General features: G+C 44.6%; 1 protein-coding gene across 4 annotated transcripts in view; it reads right to left on the reverse strand.

Moving 5' to 3' along the window:
- The window catches only part of LOC106600545 (sodium/potassium-transporting ATPase subunit beta-1-interacting protein 4), a 135,730-nt gene that overhangs the window by 15,324 nt on the left and 107,713 nt on the right, over positions 1-12,693 (reverse strand). The gene's annotated exons all lie outside the window — the stretch shown is intronic.

Here is a 12,693-nt window from a genome sequence, read left to right on the forward strand (position 1 = left end):
TGCTAATACCCTCTGACAGCCAGGCCAGCCATTACAGTAGTAGGGAATTAACATACACATAAAGCCTGGACCACACACAAGATGGTGCTGGCAGCAGAGGCCAGACAATGTTTGGTTTGCATTAACGGTGTGCGTGTGTTTGATATGCCCTAATTAAAGTGTCTGGAGGGATCAGCCAACAACACAGTCAGCAAATACAGACTGTCAGGGTGGGAGGATAGCGCATAGGTGGTGGTTGATAGGGAGGTTGTACGTGGGGGGGGGTGTATTTAACTGTTGACCTGAATCTGTTCCCTTTCAGTCATTACTGGTCATTTTCTGAGTCACATCGGTCCAACAGCTTATTAGCTGACATTAAATCAACTGTGGGTCCCATGTGGCTCAGTTGGTCAAACATGGCGCTTGCATCCCCAAGGTTGTGGGTTCCATTCCCACGGGGCACCAGTACGAAGAAGTAAGAAAACGTATGCCGTCACTACTGTAAGTCACTCTGGATAAGAGTGTCTTCTAAATGACAAAAGAATGTACATAGACACTGCTATTTGTTCCTCTCTCCCCTTAGCTTTGTCTTCATCCTCCCCTCGTCTCTCTCGGCCGTCTGTGGGGGTCTCTGTTCTAACAGCACTAATGGAAAGTGTCTCCTCTGACAGCGCCCCTCGTTTCTCTAGGCCGTCTGTGGGGGTCTCTGTTCCAACAGCACTAATGGAAAGTGACTCCTCTGACAGCTCCCCTCGTTTCTCTAGGCCGTCTGTGGGGGTCTCTCTGTTCTAACAGCACTAATGGAAAGTGTCTCCTCTGACAGCTCCCCTCGTCTATCTCGGCCGTCTGTGGGGGTCTCTCTGTTCTAACAGCACTAATGGAAAGTGACTCCTCTGACAGCTCCCCTCGTCTCTCTCAGCCGTCTGTGGGGGTCTCTGTTCTATTAGCACTAATGGAAAGTGTCTCCTCTGACAGCTCCCCTCGTCTCTCTCGGCCGTCTGTGGGGGTCTCTGTTCTAATAGCAATAATGGAAAGTGTCACCTGACAGCTCCCCTCGTCTCTCTCGGCCGTCTGTGGGGGTCTCTCTGTTCTAACAGCACTAATGGAAAGTGTCTCCTCTGACAGCTCCCCTCGTCTCTGTCTAAGGTGGTATGTCTGTGTGTGTTATGCGTAGGTGTGTGACCGCATTTTAAGCGGAGTGGTCAGGGGTCTTGACCGAGGAAAACGTAGGGTGGAGAATGGAAAACGGGATTGAGGGATGGAAAAATGCGGCTGAGATGAGAAGAGAACAGAATGATTGGATGACTTCAAACCCAGGATTTATTCAATTTGCTGTTCATCTATAGCAAACAGTGGAGGCTGCTGAGGGGAGGACGGCTCATAATGGCTGGTACCAAGCCAATGGAACGGTATCAAAACACATGGAAATCATGTGTTTGATGTATTTGATGACATTCCCCCCATTCTGCTCCAGCCACTACCATGCACCCATTCTCCCCAATTAAGGTGCCACCAACCTCCTGTGATAGCAAAGCTTATCAGAGGAAACAGGCTTTGGGAGAAAACATGATATTCCACACTCATCCTGTCAGGATAACGTCAGCCCCCACACACTCATCCTCTCAGGATAACATCAGCCCCCACACACTCATCCTCTCAGGATAACATCAGCCCCCACACACTCATCCTCTCAGGATAACATCAGCCCCCACACACTCATCCTCTCAGGATAACATCAGCCCCCACACACTCATCCTCTCAGGATAACATCAGCCCACACTACTCACTACTGCCATTGAGCAGCAGTGTAGATTTGAAGGACACACAGCTGCTCAGCTAGGGGAGACAGACATTTGCATGCGTTAATGAAGCACACTGTCAAAGCTGCAATATTATCCCAGGTAGAGAAAGACAACCAGATTCCACACACACGTGCACACACACACGTGCACACACACATGCACACACACAAACACACACATGCACACACAGAGGAAATGACGACAATTAAAATGTTTTGCATATATGACATTTTGGGGAATTGAGGCCTTCATCAGGGTGCTCAGTCCAGTAACACGTATTGTATTTCTTTCAATAATTTGACTTTGGCAGTAGTTATTTTTCAGTCAGTCCTTTGCATGTGTGAGATAGGAGGGGGATTTCCATTGATCGGCTGGCTAATTAACACACTATTGATCTGGCTCACTGTCCTTGGAGAAAAGCACAATGCAGCCATTTTTTATATACATTTCAAATCATTTCTGGGTAACAATTAAGTACCTGACTGTAATAGTTCTCCAATAAAATGGTTGAAAATAAAAAAATACATAGCTTTTTAGCAAAAAACTATTTCTCAAGCAAGAGTTTAGTTAGTACTGTCTGGGAATGGTCTTAATGGGGAGGTGATAACTGAAATCCAGCTGTTATTGGCAGAGAGTTTTGGAACTCTGTTATTTGTCAATTAGCTAATTTACCGCTAGGTGATGTCACCAGGCAATCCTAAACTCCACCCATGCAAAACCTGCTGATTGAAAAGGCTTGTGTAGATTGTCTTTTCAACCAGCAACTATCAGGAAATAACAAAAACAACAGAAATTCACACTTTTACAGTGATAGTTTCATCAGCTGTTGTACAATATGATACAAAACACAGGGGAAACTGAACGTTAACTGCACTGGGCCTTTAAGTGTTCTTTAATGAAGGGAATTCATGTAGATCTGTCTGTCATAATTGAGAGAGGGAGAGAAAGAGAGAGAATTAGAAAGATGAGTTATACTGTTCAGGTGAGGAACACTGGATTCAGACCCTGAAGAGTAACAATGCTCATAACGGTAGCTAAAAGGGGGACAAACAAGAATGTATTCTAAATACATAGTTCATCTTCACAGATTTCCGGCCCCATTGGGCATACACTTGCAAAAATAGAAAAAGTAGACAAGTAGCCTACTCCACAGACATTTTGATTTGTTCCTTTTTCAAGACCAGATACAATTGGAATGGAGTTAAGATAGAAACATGTTTTACTCGTAATGGTAGATGACAGCAATAGAAAAATTGTGTATAAAACAACCAACAGCAGAACCATGGTGTGTGTGTGTGAGAGAGAGAGAGAGAGAGAGAGAGAGAGAGAGAGAGAGAGAGAGAGATCACTGGCTCGAAGTATCCAATCACACAGCGTCTGTTGGAGACAGACAGGTCAAGTGGCAAATGAGGGGCCACAGGCCCATCCCCTGGTAATTCTCAGCTCTCTTCCTTGCGGAAGAGACTACATTCACTGATGCACAACTAGATTCCTGTCTTCATACTGAACTGTTCTCAGATGAACCATGACGCTACCGAATGTAGGACCTGAGTTCCTGTCGATAGTGTTGGGTACTGACCGAAAGGAACATTTTGTTTTGAGTGGAATGTATTTTCTATTCTTTAGTCTCCAGCGATAGCTAGCGTCACACGGCTAGCTACCTAGATTAGCACATGCCACAAGGCTTTAGGTAACTAGGTTAGCCCACGCCACAAGGCTTTAGCCAACTTGGCTAGCTAGATTTAAAGCTAGCTAACCACACCAGCATTACTACCTACAACATGGTAACATTGCTAGCTCCCTTCTCTCGTCAAGACATGCTTACCAATATTTTTTTAAACATTTTAAATTGAACCTTTATTTAACTAGGCAAGTCAGTTAAGAACAAATTCTTATTTACAATGACGGCCTACCCCGGCCAAACCTGGATGACACTGGGCCAATTGTGCGACGCCCTATGGGACTCCCAATCACGGCCGGATGGGATGCAGCCTGAATTCGAACCAGGGACTACAGTGACACCTCTTGCACTGAGATGCAACGCCTTAGACCACTGTGCCACTCGGGAGCCCAATAACAGGGGAAGTTAGCATGTCTTGGGGGTATGATCTTTGACCCTGTAACTTTCTCACTTATCATTATTCACGATTCATTCAGGATTATCCGTAATCATGGTAACATTCACGTTAAGGTAGAAGTGTTTAGAAACATGTTCTCTTCTTATTTACAATAAAAGTGACTCCAAAATGACAATTCATTATTTAGCATTCATTATTTACCATGCGTAAACCGGTTAAGTAATGTGTTTGCCCATGAGTTATTATAGGCCTCTGTACCCCATGGGAAACAAACATGCTCAGTTAGCTTTGGAATGAGTCCTGCGAGTGTTGTAAGGTTTTATGAGTACTGGCCTGTGCTAAGCTTAAGCCACACTACTAGTCGGCACGGCTATCTTAGCTCTCGTATTTAGTTCACCTAGCATTGAGTTGCTTTGTGCCTACTAACTGAGCCGGCCCCACTATGCTGTGGTCCGGTCCACGTGATGGCATGAAACAGGCTAGCTAACGCGGCAAGGCTGGCTGGTACTGCTAACCTAGGCTAGGCGTAATGCTCATGTGGCTTGCCTCAACTAAACACACTGCTAGCTTGGCTTGTAGGCTCTGCCCTAATCTGTCACCTGGGGCTGCATGGCAAATGGCCCAGGAACACAAGGAAATCACAAAGGACTATGATTTAAGGACCAGTCTCTATCTCTCTCAATTCAAAGTACTTTATTGACATGGGAAACATATGTTTACATTGCCAGACCAAGTGAAATAGATAACTAAAAGTGAAATAAACAATAAAAAATGAACAGTTAACATTACACTCACAAAAGTTCCAAAGGAATAGAGACATTTAAAATGTCAATTTATGGCTATATACAGTGTTGTAACGATGTACACATAGTTAAAGTACACAAGGGTTAAGAAATATCTAAAAATAAATATGTATTTACAATGGTGTTTGTTTTTCACTGGTTGCCATTTTCTTGCTGCTGTGATGGCACACAGTGGTTTTTCACCCAATAGATATGGGAGTTTATCAAAATTGGATTTGTTTTTGAATTCTTTGTGGGTCTGTGTAATCTGAGGGAAATATGTGTCTCTAATTGGGTCATACATTTTTGCAGGAGGATAGGAAGTAAAGCTCAGTTTCAACTTCATTTTGTGGGCAATGTGCACATAGCCTGTCTTCTCTTGAGAGCCAGATTTGCCCTATGGCGGCCTTTCTCAATAGCAAGGCTATGCTCACTGAGTCTGTACATAGTCAAAGCTTTCCTTAATTTTGGGTCAGTCACAGTGGTCAGGTATTCTGCCACTGTGTACTCTCTGTTTAGTGGGCCAAATAGCAACCTAGTTTGCTCTGTTTTTTTGTTAATTCTTTCCAATATGTCAAGTAATTCTCTTTTTGTTTTCTGATGATTTGGTTGGGTCTAATTGTGTTGCTAACCTGGGGCTCTGTTTGTGTTTGTGAACAGAGCCCCAGGACCAGCTTACTTAGGGGACTTAGGGGACCAGCTTACTCCAGGTTCATCTCTCTGTAGCTGATGGCTTAGTTATGGAAGGTTTGGGAATCACTTCCTTTTAGGTGGTTGTAGAATTTAATTAGCGGGTATCGGCCTAACTCTGCTCTGCATGCATTATTTGGTGTTTTACGTTGTACACGGAGGATATTTTGGAAGAATTTTGCATGCAGTCTCAATTTGGTGTTTGTCCCATTTTGTGACCCCAGACCTCACAACCATAAAGGGCAATGGGTTCTATAACTGATTCAAGTATTTTTTTTGCCATATCCTAATTGGAATGTCGAATTTGATGTTCCTTTTGTTGGCGTAGAAGGCACTTCTTGCCTTTCTCAGATCGTTCACAGCTTTGTGGAAGTTACCTATGGTGCTGATGTTTAGGCCAAGGTACATACAGTTTTTTGTGTGGTCTAGAGCAATGGTGTCTAGATGGAATTTGTATTTGTGGTCCTGGCGACTGGACATTTTTTGGAACACCATTATTTTTGTCTTACTGAGATTTACTGTCAGAGCCCAGGTCTCACAGAATCTGTGCAGAAGATCTAGGTGCTGCTGTAGGCCCTCCTTGGTTGGGAACAGAAGCCACAGATCCTCAGCAAACAGTAGACATTTGACTTCAGATTCTTGTATTTTGTGGTCTGTATATTTTATCGTTTCATTTAGCATACCATCAATACCACAGGCCTTTTTGGGTTGGAGGGTTTGTATTTTGTCCTGTAGATCATTCACTGTAATAGGAAAATCCAGTGGTTTCTGGTAGTCTTTAATAGTTGATTCTAAGATTTGTATTTGACCATGTATATGTTTTTGCTGTTTGTTCTTTGTTATAGAGCTAAAAAGATTGGAGAAGTGGTTTATCCATACATCTTCGTTTTGGATAGATAATTCATGTTGTTTGTTTAGTGTTTTTCAATTTTCCGAGAAGTGGTTAGATTCTATGGATTCTTCAATTACATTGAGCTGATTTCTGACGTGCTGTTCCTTCTTTTTCCGTAGTGTATTTCTGTATTATTTTAGTGATTCACCATAGTGAAGGCGTAGGCTCAGGTTTTCTGGGTCTCTGTGTTTTTGGTTGGATAGGTTTCTCAATTTCTTTCTTCGATTTTTGCATTTTTCATCAAACCATTTGTCACTGTTGTTAATTTTCTAAGGTTGTCTGCTTGAAATGTTTTGATTTGATAGGGAAGCTAAGAAGTCAAATATACTGTTTAGGTTTTCTACTGCCAAGTTTACACCTTCACTATTTGAGTGAAACATTTTGTCCAGGAAGTTGTGTAGAAGGGATTGAATTTGTTGTTGCCTAATTGGTTTTTGGTAGGTTTCTACAACTACTTTCCATCCATCTACAGTATTTCTTAATATTACGCAGTTCCTTTGGCTTTGATGCCTCATGATTGAGTATTGCTCTGTTCAAGTAGACTGTGATTTTGCTGTGATCTGATAGGGATGTCAGTGGGCTGACTGAACGCTCTGAGAGACTCTGGGTTGACGTCAGTGATGAAATAATCTACAGTACCACTGCCAAATCAAATCAAACTTTGTCACATGCGTCGAATACAACATGTGTAGACTTTACCGTGAAATGCTTACTGTAGTAACTTCACAAGGAATGCCCACACACATTTCAATATTACTTTCCTTTACTTTCAACCCAACAACTAAAAGGTGTACAGCCAGGTACAAACGGTAGAAATATAGCAGAACTATAGCCCACTCAACCGATGGTAGAATCACATTGCACAGAACTCACTCTTAGTGATGACATCGTCAAAGGGGAAAGGTCACGGTCAATGCCAATAATAACCATGTAATTATTTATATAGTGTCCACACTATAACACTTCTCCCCCCTCAATTTAAATCTCCCCCTGTAAGGAAAACATAAGGTGAACAAGTAAACCACATCAGTGTTTTCTTTTCTGTACTACACCACACTGTAGAACTTCTGCTGGTGTTACTGTAAATGTAAACAAAAAAAACCCACAAAAAATGACAGTCCTTATGTCTTTTCAACTAGGTCTGCTGCTCCAAACAAACACTAACACCACGAGTCTCTCAGTCTCAACTACAGAGTTAGTCTTTCAGGAGGCTTGTGACTACGCTGTGATCTGCGCAGTACTCCTGGTGTGCTACGAGACACAGGTAAGGCGTGTCCCAGTGGAGCTGGGTCTGAGGGCACAGGAGCGGGTTGGGTGTTTGTGAGAGAATGTCCATCACCCTCTGCTGGAACCACTGAATGCCCCTGTTCCTCAGATGCTGTTTCCTGTGGGGTTTCCACTTGTATACTACCACCCACAGCTGTTCCGTCTGAAAACATGGTCTTGTCTTTGTCATAGCGCAGGCGGTCCTCGTGTCTGCGCATGACTCGACCATCAGTCAGTTTGACCACAAAGGAGACGGGACCACTCTGACTCAGAATGATACCTGGCAACCAGCGTTGGCTGCTTGTGAAGTTGCGGATGTTGACAGTGTCATTGGGTTTTAACTGTCTCTCCCTCGCGTGGTGGTCATGTCTCTCTTTTTGTTTCTCCTGCTTCCGTTCCACTCGTGCTCTGATGTTCGGACGCAGTAGATCCAGGTGAGCTTTTGGCTTTCTGCCCATTAACATCACTGCTGGAGCCTGTCCTGTTGTTGTTTGTGGCGTGATGCGGTCCTGGAACAAGAACCGAGAGAGCTTAGTTGTGATGGTTCCCCCAGTCATCCTTTTGAGCCCCTCTTTCAGTGTCTGCACAACCCGCTCCGCTAAGCCGTTTGAGGCCGGGTGAAACGGGGCACTGCGGACATGGCGGATCCCGTTTCTCCGCATGAATTCTTGGAACAAGTCACAAGTAAACGTTGTTGCTTTGTCGGACACCAGAGAGTCCGGCACACCATGGGTTGCAAACACCTGCCGAAGCTTTGATGGTTGTGGTCGCTGTGATGTTGCTCATGATGTGAGCCTCCAGCCACTTGGAGTGTGCGTCCACCATGACAAGGAACATGTGACCCATGAAAGGGCCTGCAAAGTCTATGTGCAACCTGGACCATGGGCGGTCAGGCCACTCCCACAGATGTAGTGGTGCGGGCGACGCCATCTTCTGGTTGATCTGGCACTCAGAACATGATTTAACTTTGTCTTCTACCTCCTGATCCATGTTAGGCCACCAGATGTAATATCTAGCTAAACATTTCATCCGAGAGGCACCCGGGTGAGCCTCATGGACCTCATCCATGACTTGTGCACGGCCAGGGGGTGGAACAACCACTCTGGACCCCCAGAGTATGCAGCCATCCTACACTCTCAGCTCAGTTTTGCGCTTTGCATAAGGTCTTAGTCCATCATCCTCTATGACAGGAGGCCAACCCTGCATCAGGAATCTTTTCACTTGGGACAGGATAGGATTCCGGTCTGTCCACTGTTTGATCTGTTTGGCATTCACAGGTGAGTTTGACAATCTCTCCATTAGGAAAATTGTCTCGGGAGGCACCACAGTTGTGGCAGGCATCTCCGGTAGCGGGAGATGGCTGAGCACATCTGCGTTTGCATTGTCCTTCCCCGCTCTATACTCTATAGTGTACTGGTAAGCTGACAGTGTCAGGGCCCAGCGCTGTAACCTTCATGAAGCCATGGGCGGAATGCATCTTGATTCACTAAAAAGGCTCATCAGTGGTTTGTGGTCAGTGCATATGGTGAAATGACGACCATAGAGGTACTGATGGAAGCGTTTCACAGCAAAGACTATGGCCAGACCTTCCTTGTCTAACTGTGAATAACCCTTCTCAGCACTCGTCAGCTGTTTTTGCACCTGGGGGTTGCTCTGGAGAAGATCTGCTTTTTGAGACATCGAGAGGATACCTTTTCGTTGTGTTTGGTGTCTTTGCTTTGTGCATGCTTTTTATACATTTTATTATACATTTTATTATACATTTATCAGGAAGTCCAGGATCCAGTTGTAGAGGGAGGTGTTTAGTCTCAGAGTCCTTAGCTTAGTGATGAGCTTTGTGGGCACTATGGTGTTGAACGCTGAGCTGTAGTCAATGAATAGCATTCTCACATAGGTGTTCCTTTTGTCCAGGTGGGAAAGGGCAGTGTGGACTGCAATAGAGAATGCATCATCTGTGGATCTGTTGGGCGGTATGCAAATTGGAGTGGGTCTAGGGTTTCTGGGATGATGGTGTGTGCCATAACCAGCCTTTCAAAGCACTTCATGGCTACAGACGTGAGTGATACAGGTCAGTAGTCATTTAGGCAGATTACCTTAGTGTTTATAGGCACAGGGACTATGGTGGTCTGCTTGAAACATGTTGGTATTACAGACTCGGACAGGGAGAGGTTGTAATCCATTTGGCCCTGCGGCCTTGTGAATGTTGATCTGTCTAAAGGTCTTACTCGCATTAGCTGCGGAGAGCGTGATCACACAGTCGTCCGGTACAGCTGGTGCTCTCATGCATGTTTCAGTGTTACTTGCCTCGAAGCGAGCATAGAAGTAGTTTAGCTTGTCTGGTAGGCTCGTGTCACTGGGCAGCTCTTGGCTGTGCTTCCATTTGTAGTCTGTAATGATTTGCGAGCCCTGCCACATCCGACGAGCGTCAGAGCTGGTGTAGTACAACTCGATCTTTGTCCTGTATTGATGCTTTGCCTGTTTGATGGTTTGTCAAAGGGCATAGCGGGATTTCTTATAAGCTTCCGGGTTAGAGTCCCGCTCCTTGAAAGTGGCAACTCTAGCCTTTAGCTCAGTGTGGATGCTGCCTGTTATCCATGGCTTCTGGCTGGGTATGTACGTACCATCACTGTGGGGACGACGTCATCGATGAACTTATTGATGAAGCTAATGACAGATGTGGTGTACTCCTCAATGCCATTGGAGGAATCCCAGAACATATTCTAGTCTGTGCTAGCAAAACAGTCCTGTAGCTTAGCATCTGCTTCATCTGACCACTTTTTTATTGATCTAGGCACTGGTGCTTCCTGCTTAAATTTTTTATTGTAAGCAGGAATCAGGAGAAATGCAGTGTATTGACTATTAATTGTACAACAAAGCTAATTTAGAGAAAACATAAAACAAAATCTTTGCCAAAGACTTGCTACCCTCACCCATATAGCCATGGCCCTCAAGGCATGACCCGTGGGAGGATAAATATGAATGCGACAAGCTTGCCACTCAAGATCATTGACCCATGCCCCTTCTACACACTCGTTTTTTGAGAAGTGCTGTGACCTAAACAGATCATTCCTTAAATGCTTTGTATCCAAGGTTTCTATGTTTCATTGCAGGACCTTTTTTGGCCAGAGGGAATCTCCACTGCAAGGCCCGTTTAGCTGCTATCTCGACCTGTCATACAGGCCTTGTCACTTACACAGTAGGGTAACATGCTCTTATGTCATTTATGACGGGTGCATGTCGCTTACGTCCAGTCTCCAAGCCTTTAGTCCCATCACTGGGACCTGTCTATTGTGCTTGAGGCTTCCTCTCGGCAGCCTCGAGCCGCTGGAAAGGGTGAAGATGTAATACTTCTTCTAAACCGCTTTACCATCTGCACTACGCCTGCATAGCGAGTGAGTGGGTTGCACGCGCTGTAGGGCCGCCGTTTGTGTCTTCAGTATGCCCTGGGGTCTTCCTAGGTATCTTGTTACCCAAAACCCGCCTTTATGCCTATAGTGAGTGGCAACTGTGTTGTCGCACCCTAGAGCTTGTGGTTCCACCCACCACTCTTCCCGTTTACAGAAGAGCGTCTCCAACGTTTGTGTCCAGTATGCATCTTGCGCATTTGCTTGGATGAAGTGAGAGTAATGCAGAAACAACCTCTGCATTGTTTGGGGCAACTCCCTGCAAAGGGGGTCCCATACCTCGTTAACGGCTATCCCTTGGGATAGTGGAGGCTATTGTACTGGAAAATATAGTAGCAAGGGTTACAGTCCGGAAGGGCTTGTTGCACCAGAGGCATGGCTACCTCTTGGGCACTGTTCTAAGGCATCTCCTTACAGGAGATTTGCTTTATGGCATGTTGGGCCACCACTCATAAATTTATGAGGTCTTTATTGGCTGGATGTCACTGCACCTTCGTTGGTGCATACTTCTTTAGTGTTGGAGCCTCTGAGGGGTGATGCTTTTGGGACAAACTACCCTGGCTTCTGAGAGCATGTCTGCGATACGGGAGTTGGCCATATCCTATAGTGACACATCGAAACGAGTATTAGAAATACTCGCAGGAGCGCAAGGGAGAGAAGCATGCCTGAGAATGACCAGTAGATTGGCGAGTGGCACCTTATAGGGAGTAGAGGGGCTCACCTCATTCACGACTCGACCTGTCTGTCTCCAACAGAGGCTCTGTGATTGAATATATTTATTCTCTCTCTCTCTCTCTCTCTCTCTCTCTCTCATCATATTCGGCCTGTCATTAAACCAATTCAACACGAACTCAGACAATGCACACATGCATGCACTCAGAGTTCTAACCATGCTATAAAGAAAAATAATAAATACATCTAGAGGTCAGCGGTTTTTCCCTTATAGCTGCAATATGTAACTTTTTGGGCGACCTGATCAAATTCATATAGAAATCTGTGTTATAGATCTGTCATTCTCATTGGAAGCAAATCTAAGAAGCTGTATAGCTGTTCTATGTGCACTATTTATGTTTCCCAGTCTTAAGTTTAATTTTTGCATTTTTTACTTTTGGTTTTGTACACCAGCTTCAAACAGCTGAAAATACAATATTTTGGTAATGGAAATTATTTGATTTATTAGGGTCCCCATTAGCCAATGATAACGGAAGCAGCTAGTCTTACTGTGGTCCAACACATAACGAAAAATACCTTACAGACAAAAAACTACAATTGACATACATTTAAAAACATTAACATGTAGTGTGTGTGTGTGTGCGTGCATCTATCAGTAACACATATGTCAGTATATACAAACAACATGAAGGTCACATGGGGGAGAGGCGTTGTGCCGTGAGGTGTTTTATTTGTTTTTTGAGAACAGGTTTTATTGTTCACTTGTGCTACATAAGATGGAAGGGAGTTCCATGCACGCAAAGCTCTGTATAATACTGTACGTTTCCTTGAATGTGTTCTGGACCTGGGGACTGCGAAAAGACCCCTGGTGGCATGTTTGGTGGGGTAAGTGTGTTTGTCAGTGTTGTGTGTAAGTTGACTATGCAAACAACTAGGAATTTCCAACACTATGTTTCTTATAAAACAAGAAGTGACGCAGTCAGCCTTTCCTCAACTCTTAACCAAGAGAGACAGGCATGCATAGTGTCACACCCTGATCTGTTTCACCTGTCTTTGTGCTCGTCTCTACCCCCTCCAGGTGACGCCCATCTTCCCCATTATCCCCAGTGTATTTATACCTGTGTTCTC

Source organism: Salmo salar, chromosome ssa03, assembly GCF_905237065.1.
Source record: "Salmo salar chromosome ssa03, Ssal_v3.1, whole genome shotgun sequence".
Classification (NCBI taxonomy): Eukaryota; Metazoa; Chordata; class Actinopteri; order Salmoniformes; family Salmonidae; genus Salmo; species Salmo salar.